This window comes from Anomaloglossus baeobatrachus, chromosome 2 (genome assembly GCF_048569485.1).
Source record: "Anomaloglossus baeobatrachus isolate aAnoBae1 chromosome 2, aAnoBae1.hap1, whole genome shotgun sequence".
Classification (NCBI taxonomy): domain Eukaryota; kingdom Metazoa; phylum Chordata; class Amphibia; order Anura; family Aromobatidae; genus Anomaloglossus; species Anomaloglossus baeobatrachus.
The window spans coordinates 264,993,139-265,009,022 of NC_134354.1; positions in this window are offsets into that span (position 1 = coordinate 264,993,139).

Sequence of the window (15,884 nt, forward strand, 5' to 3'; positions counted from 1 at the left end):
CACATACATACACACCTAGCTCTGCTATATACATACACACCTAGCTCTGCTATATACATACACACCTAGCTCTGCTATATACATACACACCTAGCTCTGCTATATACATACACACATAGCTCTGCTATATACATACACACATAGCTCTGCTATATACATACACACCTAGCTCTGCCACATACATACACACCTAGCTCTGCTATATACATACACACCTAGCTCTGCTATATACATACACACCTAGCTCTGCCACATACATACACACCTAGCTCTGCTATATAAATACACACCTAGCTCTGCTATATACATACACACCTAGCTCTGCTATATACATACACACCTAGCTCTGCCACATACATACACACCTAGCTCTGCTATATACATACACACCTAGCTCTGCTATATACATACACACCTAGCTCTGCTATATACATACACACCTAGCTCTGCTATATACATACACACCTAGCTCTGCTATATACATACACACCTAGCTCTGCTATATACATACACACATAGCTCTGCTATATACATACACACATAGCTCTGCTATATACATACACACATAGCTCTGCTATATACATACACACCTAGCTCTGCTATATACATACACACCTAGCTCTGCTATATACAAACACACCTAGCTCTGCTATATACATACACACCTAGCTCTGCTACATACAGACAGAGACAGACACGCGCGGCTCCGGGGGGGGGCATAAATCGGGGTTGGGGAGGGCACATACCGCTCAGGTCACGGTGGAGAGGGGGCCCACACAGCGCCGGAGGGACACACTGTGCTGGGGGTCGCTGGCTGGCACTGCAACTCTCATCTGTGGGACTGAGCAGGATGCCGGTCTGTAGCTCCGCCCACAGATGAAGTTCAAACCAGGAAGTCTGCGCGCCTTAAAGAGACGGCGCCGCAGATTCCTGCCGAGGACTGCGGTCCCCGGAACTCGGCCCGGGGACCGCAGAACTAAGGAGAGTGGGCCCCGGCCAAGGTGCACCAGAGCTGACGAGGCCGAGTGGGCCCCCCCGGCTCTCCAGGGCCCCGGCATTTGCCCGGGTATGCCGGGTGCTGACGCCGGCCCTGCCTATACCCACCACTGTTGTTGGCTCCTGTTTCAGTAAATTGTCGAAGATGTAGAAATCACCATTGCATGCTTCTAATTAAATGCCCAGCTTTCATGATAAAATATCTCTTTAGAGCGAATTTTCTACATTTTCCATAAATTTCACCATAAAGCCAAATATTCCTAACTTTTTGTGAGTAGTGTATCATGTTTTGTTAAGACCCCCGTCACACTTTATTGTAAAAAGTATATGTGGCACAATCCATTTTGGCCATCCGTATTTATTTTTTTCATCCATCTGAGTATACTTTTTTTATTTTTTTTTTTAAACATGTCATCTGTGTTTTTTCGGTATGTATATAGAAAATTAACAATGATTATATAGGTGAAGCTTAGTAATTTTAAACAACTGCAGCACATGGACAGGAAAGGATGCCATTTTGTCTACAAGGTCCCAAATACTTGCATTGGCCCTTTTCATCTGTGCTGCCAGAAAAAAAACTGATGCATCACCATGTGGTTCACACGGATACACAGTCTGTGTAAAAACATGGACATGTGAACTGCAGCTGGGGTTATACTGAGTACGTGGGGAAAAAAAATATCACATGTATGGATGCCACATGTACCACAAACACAGATGTGGGAAGGGGGCCTAATTAAGGGGTAATCTTTGCCTTAATATTACTGAATCATGTAGGTTTTAAATAGTTTTCCATGGTTTAATGGATTAGACTATGACCAGGGGCGCTGTGCATGCAAGAAGTGCCAAATCTGTAACCAATGGGGATTACATTTTTATACTCTTTTAATGGATTTCCAATTTCAGTGGTTGTCACATAAATTCCTTTTTCTTAAATTACACACACTGAGAATTACATTCACTATTCAGGAAAGGCAAAGTGGTACTGCACAGTACTGTATATCTATATATATACAGACCAAAGGTTTGGACACACCTTCTCATTCAAAGAGATTTCTTTATTTTCCTAACTCTGAAAATTGTAGATTCACATTGAAGGAATCAAAACTATGAATTAAGACATGTGGAATGAAATACTTAACAAAAAAGTGTGAAACAACTGAAAATATGTCTTATATTCTAGGTTCTTCAAAGTAGCAACCTTTTGCATTGATTACTGCTTTGCACACTCTTGGCATTCTCTTAATGAGCGTCAAGAGAAAGTCACCGGAAATGGTCTTCCAACAGTCTTGAAGGTGTTCCTGGAGATGCTTAGCACTTGTTGGCCCTTTTGCCTTCACTCTGCCGTCCAGCTTACCCCAAACCATCTCGATTGGGTTCAGGTCTGGTGACTGAGGAGACCAGGTCATTTGGCGTAGCACCCCATCACTCTCCCTCTTAGTCAAATAGCCCTTACACAGCCTGGAGGTGTGTTTGGGGTCACTGTCCTGGTGAAAATAAAATGATGGTCCAACTAAACGCAAACCGGATGGAATAGCATGCCGCTGCAAGATGCTGTGGTAGCCATGCTGGTTCAGTATGCCTTCAATTTTGAATAAATCCCCAACAGGTCACCAGTAAAGCAAATCACACCATCACACCTCCTCCTCCATGGTTCACGGTGGGAATCAGGCATTTAGAGTCCATCCGTTCACCTTTTCTGTGTCGCACAAAGACACGGTGGTTGGATCCAAAAGATCTCAAATTTGGACTAATCAGACCAAAGCACAGGTTTCCACTGGTCTAATGCCCATTCCTTGTGTTCTTTAGCCCAAACAAGTCTCTTCTGCTTGTTGCCTGTCTTTAGCAGTGGTTTCCTAGCAGCTATTTTACCATGAAGGCCTGCTGCACAAAGTCTCCTCTTAACAGTTGTTCTAGAGATGTGTCTGCTGCTAGAACTCTGTGTGGCATTGACCTGGTCTCTAATCTGAGCTGCTGTTAATCTGCGATTTCTAGGGCTGGTGACTCGGATAAACTTATCCTCCATAGCAAAGGTGACTCTTGGTCTTCCTTTCCTGGGGCGGTCCTCATGTAAGCCAGTTTCTTTGTAGCATTTGATGGTTTTTGCCACTGCACTTGGGGACACTTTCAAAGTTTTCCCAATTTTTCGGACTGACTGACCTTCATTTCTTAAAATAATGATGGCCACTTGTTTTTCTTTACTTAGAATTTGTATTATGGCAAGAAAAAAGCAGCTAACAGTCTATTCAGTAGGACTATCAGCTGTGTATCCACCAGACTTCTGCAGAACACAACTGATGGTCCCAACCCCATTTATAAGGCAAGAAATCCCACTTATTAAACCTGACAGGGCACACCTGTGAAGTGAGAACCATTTCCATTGACTACCTCTTGAAGCTCATCAAGAGACTGCCAAGAGTGTGCAAAGCAGTAATCAAAGCAAAAAGTGGCTACTAGAGATGAGCGAACCGGTCCCGGTTCGGCTCGAGGTCAGTTCGCCGAACGGAGGTCCCGTTCGAGTTCGGTTCGTCGAACCGAACTCGAACCGCATAGGAAACAATGGCAGGCATTCACAAACACAGAAAAACACCTAGAAAACACCCTCAAAGGTGTCCAAAAGGTGACAAACAACTCACAACACAACACAAACACATGGGAAAGTGACAAGGACATATACTCATGCGAAAACAAAACAGCTGGACAAGGAAAAAGAGGAGGACACACAGATATATAAGTATATGCAAGGAAACATCGATTCCATTATTGTGCAACTTGAGCCCTGCTCATTTTAGGCTTCCAATCTTGATAAATTGCCTGAGCTCACCACGTACGCCTTGGGGATCTTGTCGTGTCCTGCAGCCAGCGTTCTCTCGGAACCTGTCTTCAGTGCTGCTGGGGGTCTGCTGGCAGATAAGCACACGTGTCTGTCCACTGACAATGTGGACATGGCTCTCAGAGGACTTTTCTTCCCCTGGGTCAGCCAGGGGACGGGAAAGGCACGCGTATTTTTGAGAGTGCTTCATGCAAAGCATCTTTTTCTTTTTCAAAAGGGGGGTCAACTGATGCCAGTCAAGTGGGGTGTGTGTGGCCCAATTAGTGGCAACGAGGGAGACTGTGGTTGGAGTCCCCTCGCTGTGTTTCTAAAAGAACCAAGATGAACAAGTCATGGCTCTCAGAGGACTTTTCTTCCCCTGGGTCAGCCAGGGGACAGGAAAGGCACGCGTATTTTTGAGAGTGCTTCATGCAAAGCATATTTTTCTTTTTCAAAAGGGGGGTCAACTGATGCCAGTCAAGTGGGGTGTGTGTGGCCCAATTAGTGGCAACGAGGGAGACTGTGGTTGGAGTCCCCTCGCTATGTTTTACATGATTTTCGAAGGGCATGACATGCCTAAGAGGTTGAGTTTCATCATCTGCAACTTGTTGGCAACAGAAAGGCTGCCTTTACACCCTTTTGAGACCGAGGATTTTCGAGACCTTATGCCCATTGCAGTGCCCCAAGAGCCGATGGCCAGTCGTCACTCCTTCTCCAAGAAAGGCGTGCCCGCGCTACCACAGTAGGTCGCACACAACCTCACCAATTCCTTGAGAAACTCTGTGTGTGACAGGGTGCATTTCAACACAGATACTTGGACCAGTAAGCATGGACAGGGGAGTTACATGTTGCTGACTGGCCACTGGGTAACTATGGTGAGAGATGGAGAAGGGTTTGCTGTACAAGTCTTGCCGTCCCCACGACTTGTGTGTCAATCCTTCCTCTGTATGTACAAGTTCCTCCACTGCTTCTGCCTCCTCAACCTCGTGTGGGTCCTCCATCTCGGCCCAAACCCTGTGTGGTCAGGCCACCCTTCCTTGTAACTGCGCCCAAGGAATCCCACACACCTCCTTACTATGCTGGCAGCAGAGCTCAAGGCCATCAGGCGGTCAAATGTTTACTTTTAAATGTAGGGGAAATGTGAGACACCGCTGAGGAATTGTGGACGGTTAGCTCTGGAGAGTGAGACCGAGTTTCATCAATGGTTGTCTACAGTCAACCAGCAGTCAGGGAAGGTCTGGTGCGACAATGATGCAAACCAGTCTGCGACCCTTCTTCAGGGCTGTGTGACACACATGCCTTGTATGGCTCACGTGTTGAACCTGGTTGTCCAGCAATTTTTAAAATACCATCCCGGCCTACATGGCCTTGTGCAGCGGGCACGCTGCTGTGTGCTCACTTTCATCCTTCGCACCCAGCAGCTTAACAACTGTCATCGCCCCGGAAGTCTTAGGGTCTGGCGGTTAAACGCCGGAAATGCGATGTTCCGACACGCAGGAATTGGAATCTGCACATGTTGCAGCGTGTGTGGCAGCACCGCAGAGCCCTGCTGAAATACGGTATGACGTATACCCTGGGCTAACTTGATCCAGAGGTGGTGCAGATCACGCTGCTGGAGTGGTGTCAGATCAAGGACCTATGCACCCTTCTACACAGTTTCCAAATGTCGACGAAGATGTTTAGCACTGGCAATGCCATTCTCAGCGTGACAATACTGGTCATCTACATGATGGAGCACACTGTAAGCATTATTCGGAGTCAGGTATTGGTCCAAGAGGAAGGTGAGGAAGTACAGGAGGAGTCATATGCAGAAGGGATAATAAGATCTACAAGGTCCATACGGTAAGCGGCACCTAGGCAGCAGTTATGGTGGAGGATAGGGATTTACAAGGGCGCATAGTATCAGCAAAAATTGTTGAGGAAGGTGCAGGAGCCATGAAGAAATGGAGGACGAACTTGCGATGGGCATGGAAGACTCAGCAGATGAGTGAGAGCTTGCTCACATTTCGGTTGTGCGAGGTTGGGGGGAGAGGGCAGAGGAAGGAGGCACGATTCTCACCTCTCTGCCACCAACACACCAAGGACTTGGTCCTCCTGGATGCACAAGACACATGAGCGTCTTCTTGCTGCACTACCTACAACATGACCCTCGGATTGTAGGAATTCGAAGTAATGCAAACTACTGGGTTGCCACACTGTTAGATCCCCGGTACAAGACAAAATTTGGCGAAATAATTCCTGCCATATAAAGGGACGCACGTGTACAGGAGTATCTTCAGAAGGTGGTACGCAATCTTCGATCTGCTTTTCCACTAAACACCAGTGCTGCACAGAGTGAATCTCAACGGTTTGTCATGGATAGGAGGAAATGGTCTTTTACTTGTCCACATCTGAGGGACCGAGGGCTGCCTGTTGTGCTGAGATGCCATTGAGTCCATCTGTCCCTGCAGAGTTGCACTTTTGGTCATATACAAAATGAGTTGAAAAAGGACAGATGCAGGTGAAAAGGGGAACAGGTGTGTTGGAAAGGGGAAAAAAGTTTTGGTCCGTGGGTTTGGTGGTTAAGTAAAAGTAACATTTGATGAAGAAACACCATCTGTTATGGTGGGACTGGCAGATTTGGATAAGGTGGTATATACTATGTTACCGCTATATAATGTAAATTAATAAGAAAAGAAAGAGAAAGGTATATATCCCCATCAGCAGTCAGTGTCCACCGTGCTCCCAGATGGAAAAGGAGAGGTTGGCAACTGGAAGGTTCGGTGGAGGATACAGAGCTGTGTGGCTATGAAACTAATAGTAGCCTGAAGCAAGTTAGATGCCACTCGGATCTTGACACTGGGAGCCCTGTTAGCGTAACAGGGTCCACACGCCCACCCAGCCCAGGAACTCCCTGTTAACATCACAGGGGCCATTCAGGACGCTGACCGTGTGCATTGGGGCCACACCTGTGGACAGCAGGCGCATCAGCAGCAGCAGGCCTGTTAATGCCACTGGGCTGCACAAGCAGGACTTGTAGGACAGGAGCTGGTCTTAACCGTTCTGCGTTACCAACTGTGGTGGCGGCCTGCATCGACGCCCTATCCCTGCCTACCTCTGGCCTAAAGCCGCAATGGGTTCAACACATGGAGGTGTGCTCTTTCGGAGCATAATAGAAGACTGCGCACCTCCTTGTTGTCTCCAGCCCCTTTTATAACCTGGGTCCGCCACAAACCAGGGTGGACCACAATGCACCTCTTGGAGACAAAAGCAGAGTGATACGTCATGAGTGGCATAACTAGCGTCCTATTTGGAACCGCAACTTCAATGATGACCTCATGGCTGTCATGACCCAAACACCTCACCAGTCATCGTCTGACCATCAATAATGAGGTGACAAGTCATAGGGGCGGGCCTCTGCAAGCCATTTGGGAGTGGCCTGGCCACATCGTCTAGACCACAGGGCATCAGGTGTCCTAATGGGCCCCCCACATCAGGGGCAGGGCCAAAGAGTTCATTACCGGACCTAGTTTCTGATGCAGTAAGTGCCTGACCATGGTCAGTTGCATGAAATACAGTCTCTGAAAAAAGACTATCAGCTTTAGCATGGTGTCTAGGCACAACACAGGACTTAGACCCGGCACGGAGTGCAAGTACCTGTGCAAAGAGGCTTTTCGCACTAAGTGTGGGAGCATGCGCTGTAGCCCGAAATGAAGACTTAGCCTCAGGAATGGCACAGTCAGGCTGAGCATACTCACTAGGCGAAACACTGGAGTTAGGCTGCGGCTGGGGTAAGTCGGCACACGCATGCGCACTAGCTGCCTCTCCACACTTAGACGTGGAGGAGAAAGCAGCCAGCTGGACAACCCGAGGCACAGGCCTAAATGGCAGCTGATGCCTGGGCGCAACTGAAACCGCAGCAGGCTGCTTGCGTTTAAGGCGTCACCGTTTTGTAACAACAAATAACATCAAAAAGAACAGGTGTACTTCTTCCCATGGATAATCTGATATGATCCCTTTTTTCATGGACACGACCATCGCTAACAAATGTAGATGAGGCCAAATCAGCAGCTGCTTCAATGGATCTGAATTGCTCCATAAAGTGGCCTCTCCTCCACCCCAATTTCAAGATCCCAAATACTCCATTCCTCTGTGGTGTCAATCCAATCGCACTTGCTTCCTAACAGCTCTCAAGTTTCCACCAGCCCTGCTGAGTATGGGGTGACAGAGATGGTTGAGTTTGCATAGCTGTTCAGTCGCACTATAGCCTGGGAATCAGAGGTCTGCTCCAAAGCTGCAATGAGTACAGACAAGGAAGTTATTATTATTTTTATTATTATTGATTTATAGAGCACCATTGATTCCATGGTGCTGTACATGAGAAGGGGGTTACATACAGAATACATATACAAGTAACTATAGACAGACTGGTACAGAGGGAAGAGGGCCCTGCCCTTGCGGGATTACATTCTAAAGGATTTTTGGGAGGAGACAGTAGGAGTTGTTTAGGTTGAGCGTCAAGTACGTATGGTGGTGGTGTCATTGAAGGTTATAGTCATTTCTGAACAGATGAGTTTTCAGATTCAGTTTGAAGCTTGCGTGTGTAGCAGATAATCTAACGTGTTGAGGTAGCGAGTTCCATGAGACAGGGGAAATGATCTGCGCAGATAGCCTGAAGCTTTGTGACTGGGATCCAGGCCCCGATGAAGAAGGTGCTGTGCCTAATCTACACCCTCATTTCCAAAAATTAAATCCTCCTGGTGGAGACAATGGGGAACATGATGAGGAGCACAGATACCTGATTGGAAGGACAACTTTACTATTCGGTCAGGGCAGGAAGAGGTTGTCTCGGAGGACTCAGGACGAGGGGAATGAAAACACACAGGGTTATTGATGAGGTTGGAGACAACACTTACTGTCAAACCAAAGTCAGCCAGTCGATGAGGTCAGCAGAGGAGGTGGAGGAGGATGCTACTGACGACGAGGTTACGTTGCGTCTTCCTGGCCAGAGACAAAGTACTGGAAGCACGTCAACAACTGAATCCTGGACCACAACTTTGACTCTGAGCAGAAGTCGTGTTGGCTATGCAGGTCGCATGGGCTGTAAGCCTTTCCTAGCCTGTGAATTTTTGGACATCGCAAAGGATCACCCAAGTCATGGAATCTGTAAGATTTGTCAACAATCTGTAAGTAGAAGGCAAAAACTCACACTTTTGAGTACTTCCTCCATGAAGTATCACATGGATATGAATTGACAGCGTGAAGGTGTATTGCTCAGCTTTAGCAACTGTCAACGCAATATGCTTATTTGCCGTTCATTGCATGCATTGTTGCAGACTACACACAAGGGGCTGCTGTTTTTTTGGATCTGCCTTTGGTCACTATAGCAATATCAAATTGCTCTTCGGGTGTGGACTTGGAGATGCTGTCTATGAACAGAAGGAAAAGCTAAAGGTGTGTGTTACAGCAAGGAGCCACTGCGGAAACACTTCGTTCAATTGTGAGGGGAGTTGTGTTGTACTTTGATGATGAGCACTGTAACGTCAGTGAGCAGCATCCTGTGCCACAGACCAACATTCTTACGGTGCTGTCTATACTGTTTACCGTCAGAGGAGCGTAAAGTCTGTATTTCTGGCAACTGGACATCACAGTACCCGGGTACGGTAGGCTGTGCCCAGACAATAATGCGGGCACGCAACACTTTGTTTTATTAGCAAAACACATATCTGTTCTGGGTAGGCCGACTATATAGACAATAAGACTTGCTGCCTCTGCACTGTCAAATTGACACGTACAGTTTAAATCATAGAGGGACAGCAACACATGTTTGCATTGACTGTTGCTTTTCAAGATTTCCATGACTGTGTTGCAGAGCTGTGTGGTTTGCATTCACACTGTTATCATCTGCATTATCTGTGAGGCTTCAGCTAACAAGGGTATTCAGGGGGGGGGTCATGTGTTTTGTCTATGTTTAGGTAGATAACTTGTAAGCTCTTGTGATGCGCCACTGGTAAGTCGTGTTCGAACACACACACACACACACACGCACAAACACACAATTACTGCTACACAGAGGGATTAGCAGGTAGTAGGCAACAGAATAGATTGTTCAATTATTTTAATTGTATGCATGGTTCTTATTGTTTGTTTTGGTAAAGTTAAACAATCATTTATCAACCCAACTGCCTAGAGTCCTTTTCCTGTTGCCTGGTTTTGCTGCATACTGGGGAGCCCACCCTGTACACGACTTAAAATGAAGCATAAGTCGCAATGTGAATTTCACTGTGCTACAATGCGGCCTAGCGTGCCTGTGCAACCACCGCCTGCCCCATCAAGTGCATCTGCGTGCTCTTCATCCTCTGTGACTGTGGGGACAGCAGTCACACATGGTTTTTCACACTGAACTTCCACTTCTTAACCCGCAACAGGGAGTGTGATTGGCAGGTCATCACTTGTGTTGGAAGTGGAAACTGACAGCTCAACAATACGTTCTGACATCGAGAGAACCATCATTGGATGCAGGCTACATTATATCCACGCCTGCACCTTCGTCACAGATTGCCTGGACTACCTGCAGTTAATAATTGCATTCCAGAAATGGAAAGGAGTGTAGAATGCACATGTGTTGTACCTTGCTTGGCAGCAAAGGAACACTAACTTAGTATTCCAGACAATTTTAGGAAGGCAGAAAAAGAGTCAGCTCTTTGTGCAAATTAAATAGCGTGGCAAAAGTGGACAGATGGGTACAGTGGCCGTGTTCTGTGGATACCAGGACAGTAAAAGAAGCCTCACTTTCTATCCCTCCTAATGATCAAATGCAGCAAGGAATTCCCTGAGTTTGCTATAAAATTAGCATAGCTAAATGTGCAGGAGGGTGTCATGCAGAGGTGCTAGAAATAGCTTGGCACCAGTGGGGCACTAATGGAATACAACAGCCAGTTCTATGATGCCACTAAATGGCAGTATTTTTTGCTATCATTATAGCTTATTAAAAACAGAGCAGGAGGGTGTGATGCAGAGGTGCTAGAAATAGCTTGGCACCAGTGGGGCACTAATGGAATACAACAGCCTGTTCTATGATGCCACTAAATGGCAGTATTTTTTGCTATCATTATAGCTTATTAAAAACAGAGCAGGAGGGTGTCATGCAGAGGTCCTGCACATAGATTTGCACCAGTGGGGCACTAATGGAGTACAACAGCCACTTCTTGTATGCCACTAGGTACACTTAGTGTTTGCTAGTATAATGGCTTAGTTATAATGAGTTGGAGTGTGCAATGCAGGCAGACGTGCTGCAAATATCTTTGCACTAGTGGGACTAGACAAAAGTCCAATAGCCACTGTGAGGTAGCGTGGTCGGCTGCGCAGCAGAAGACACGGGATCCAGGCATTAAGGTTCACAGTACACGGTTTTAATGTCCAAACAAAAGTCCACAACAATATACATGTGCCTCTCCAGCAGAGAACTAAGGGAGTTCTGTTCACTCCCTCACACCCGGCACACCTGCCCTCGTTCCTGTTTCCATTTAACCCTTCCTTCAGCCTGTAGGGAAACAGCATTAACCCTAGAGTGGATTTACTTTCTATCATGGAGTGAGCACAACCGGGGCGAGACATACCGGCCGTCATAGATAACCCCGGTCACAGTCTCATATACCCCCCCCTCAGTTCAAGCGTGCGGGGTTGAACTCCCGCCATCAAACATGGGCCGCGGGACAAGGCATCGGCGTTGCCCTGCAACCCACCGGCCCTATGTTCAACCGTAAACCGGAAGTTCTGCAGAGAAAGGAACCACCGGTAACCAAGCGAAACTGCCGTCCCAGCAGGTAATAGCGTAGGGACTCCAAGGCCCACTTGATCGCCAGGCACTCCTTCTCCACTACGCTATAATTCCGCTCGGGAGGGGTGAGCTTCCTACTTAAGAAGGTGACGGGGTGTTCCTCCCCCTGAACCACCTGAGACAGCACTGCCCCCAGGCCGACCTCTGAGGCGTCAGTCTGTACTATGAACTCCTTCCGGAAATCAGGGTGTACGAGAACGGGCTGTCCGCACAGGACCCCCTTCAGGGCCCGGAAGGAGTCCTCGGCCTGCGGAGTCCAGCGCACCATGACGGACTTCTTGCCTTTGAGAAGGTCCGTCAAGGGGGCTGATAGTCCCGCAAAATCCTTTACAAACCTCCTGTAATACCCCACGATACCCAGGAAGGCCCTAACCTGCTTCGTGGTCAGGGGTCTAGGCCACTTCTGGATCGCCTCAACTTTGTTAATTTGGGGCTTAATCACTCCTTGGCCTATTACGTAGCCCAAGTAGCGGGCTTCCGTGAGTCCCAACGCACATTTCTTGGGATTGGCTGTCAATCCGGCTGTTCGAAGCGCGTCCACCACCGCTTGTAGCTGTTCCAAGTGGGTCTGCCAATCGGAGCTGTAAATAATGATGTCATCAAGGTACGCTGATGCATACGCCTGGTGGGATTCCAGCACTAAGTCCATCAACCTCTGGAACGTGGCCGGAGCGCCATGTAACCCAAAAGGCAAGACAACATAGTGGAAGAGACCCTCCGGCGTAACAAAAGCGTTTTTCTCCTTGGCGGACTCCGTCAGTGGCACCTGCCAGTACCCCTTGGTCAGGTCAAGCGTGGTAAAATATCGCGCCTGTCCCAGCCTATCAATCAGCTCATCCACCCGGGGCATGGGGTAGAGATCGAACTTGGATATTTCGTTCAATCTCCTAAAGTCATTGCAGAACCTTAAGGAGCCATCGGGTTTTGGTATTAGGACAATCGGACTAGCCCATTCACTCCGGGATTTTTCGATGACCCCCAGGCGTAACATTGTCTTTACTTCCTCCGATATGGCTTGTCGTCGAGCCTCCGGTACCCGGTATGACTTCAGGCGTACCTTCAGGTGGGGCTCGGTGACAATATCATGTCGTATCAGACTGGTCCTACCGGGCAGCTCGGAGAAGACATCGGGGTTCTGCTGAACCAACCGTCTGGCCTCTCGCCTCTGTTGCTTGGTGAGGGCTTCTCCAATCCTTACTTCCGGTTCGTCCTCTCCGGAGGTCGCTGGAGCCGGATGTGAACGACCCGAAGAGGAGGGAGATGGGGAATAAACAGCCATCAGGCTTTCCCGTTCCTGCCATGGTTTTAATAGGTTGACATGGTATATTTGTTCAGGTTTCCGCCTACCGGGCTGCAATACTTTATAGTTAACCACCCCGACTCTTTCCTTTATCTCGTAGGGGCCTTGCCACTGAGCCAGGAATTTACTCTCCGCCGTGGGGATTAATACCAACACCCGATCCCCGGGTTTAAAGGTCCACACGGTGGCTTGTCTATTGTAGCGGCCGCTTTGCGCGGCCTGAGCCTCCTGTAAATGCTCCTTCACAATTGGCATGACTGCGCTTATGCGGTTCTGCATTCCTAAAATGTGTTCAATCACACTTTTATGGGGGGTGGGCTCCTGCTCCCAGGTTTCTTTTGCCAGGTCCAACAATCCCCGGGGATGTCGCCCGTATAACAATTCAAAAGGCGAAAACCCCGTGGATGCCTGTGGCACCTCACGGATGGCAAACATCAAATAGGGAAGCATCATATCCCAGTCTTTCCCGTCTTTTGAAATCACCCTTTTGAGCATGGTTTTCAGGGTTTTATTGAAACGCTCGACTAAACCGTCCGTTTGAGGATGATACACAGACGTACGCAACTGCTTGATCTGGAGTAGCCGGCATAGCTCTTTGGTCACTTTAGACATGAATGGGGTCCCCTGATCCGTAAGGATCTCCTTGGGCAACCCCACCCGGCAGAACACAGCAAACAACTCCCGAGCTATAAGCTTTGCTGCAGTATGTCTGAGAGGTATCGCCTCGGGATACCGGGTGGCATAGTCAACGATCACTAGGATGTGTTGGTGCCCTCGAGCGGACTTTACGAGGGGCCCCACCAGATCCATCCCTATCCGTTCAAAAGGGACTTCTATAATGGGTAACGGTACCAACGGACTGCGAAAGTGGGTCAGGGGTGCGGTAAGCTGACACTCTGGGGAGGTAAAACGGTTCTGCGAAACCTGCCCGAAGACCCCGGGCCAATAGAACCTTTGCAATATTCGCTCCTGCGTTTTCTTGACCCCTAGGTGGCCACTCATCAGGTGTTTATGAGCCAAGTCGAGGACCCGCCGGCGATACGGCTGGGGCACCACCAACTGCTCTACTCCCACGCCCCGTATTTCATCTACCCGGTAGAGTAAATCTTGCTTAAGAGCGAAATGGGGGTACCTTACCTGGGCACCGGGCAGCTGTGCCACCCCGTCAACTACTGTCACCCGACTCCGGGCATGTATTAACGTAGGGTCCTGGAGTTGGGCTGTCCCAAATGTATCCGGGGACGCCTCCAACTCCGGGATGGGCTCGACCATCTCAGCCTCTCCTGCCAATACCTCTAGGGGTGACCTATCGGGTTCACACTCTGTCCCTATCATGGTGACCCCTACGGCAGGCGTCCCGGATTCAGGATTGTAGGGCTCAGGTCCCGGACTGACCAATATCTGAGGGGACTTAGGGGGTCCCCTCCATAAAGTCCAAAAATAGGGCAGATCCCTTCCTAGGATCATGTCATAAGGAAGAGTGTTAAGAAGTCCCACCTCATGTTGCACCTGACCGCAAGGTGCTGTGATGGTGACAATCCCCGTGGGATAGTCTCGGCGGTCCCCATGTATGCAAACCACCCCCACGGTACGTCCTGTGGCCTTTACTTTAGCCCTCAAGGTGGATCGCACAAGGGTCACTAAGCTTCCGGAATCCAACAATCCTGTAACCGGACATCCATTCACCTGTATTTGGCACAAGTGGGGCTCCGTCTCTGGGGAGACCAGGTCAGCGGTACACACCACCTGAGCATACATTGAACCCCGCCGGGTAACCCCACAATCCATGGGCTCCGTGGTGAGTGGACACTGGGCTTCCATATGTCCCACCCGCTGGCACCGCCAACATCTAATAGGGAAGGAAACCCCCTTGACGGGTTGTCGTTTAGGGTACAGAACCTTCCGGACCTCAGGAACGGCGGGCGCAGCCTCAGACGGGACGGTGGGGGACTCCTGCACCGTTGTCAGCGGTGGGTCCTTGGCCCTAGGCTTGGAGGGGCCGGACCGACGGGCGGTACACAAAGTCTCAGTGTCCCGTATCAAGTCCTGCGTAGCCACATGCCGCTCTACCAGGGACACTAATTGGTCGAGGGTACTCGGGTCACCCTGTCCTACCCACCGTTGAACGGTGACGGGTAAAGTGCGCACAAAACGATCCACTACTACTCTTTCCACCATTTGCGCCGGGCTCAGAGTGTCAGGCTGCAACCACTTTTTTACAAGATGCAACAAGTCATAGGCCTGGGAGCGTACGGGTTTGGCTTCCTCATAGAACCACTGATTTACCCGCTGAGCCCGTACATAGGTATTCACCCCCAACCGAGCCAGTATTTCGGCTTTCAGGGTCACATAGTCAATGGCGTCCTCGGTACAGAGGTCCAGGTACGCTTTTTGGGGTTCCCCCGTCAGATAGGGCGACAATGCCGACCCCCCAGTGGGCTGAGGTAGCTTTTCCCGCTCGGCCACCCGCTCAAACACCGCCAGGAACGTTTCCACATCATCCCCCGGGGTCATCTTTTGCAATGCTTGTCTCACCGCTTTCCGGACGCTGCCGTCGTCACCCGGTCCCGGGGTTGTTGCTGCCGGTCCGGCACGGATCGACTTGGCCAGGAGAACCATCTGTTCTTGGTGCCTTTTTTCCTGCGCTTGCAAGGATTGCTGCTGACGTTCCAACGCCCGGAGCAGGTGTGCATTGGTCTGTTGCTGCTGTTCATTAGCCTGCTGTTGCTGTGCATTAGCCTGTTGTTGCTGTGCATTAGCCTGAGCCAGCTGCTTTAGTATGTCCTCCATGGCGTCACCGGGTTTTGGCTGTAGTATAGCCGCTCGAATCCAGGACATGTGCTACCGGGTCACCAGGGATGGATGCTACACCTCACCGGGCTGGCATGCCCGCCGATTCTCCACCATATGTGAGGTAGCGTGGTCGGCTGCGCAGCAGAAGACACGGGATCCAGGCA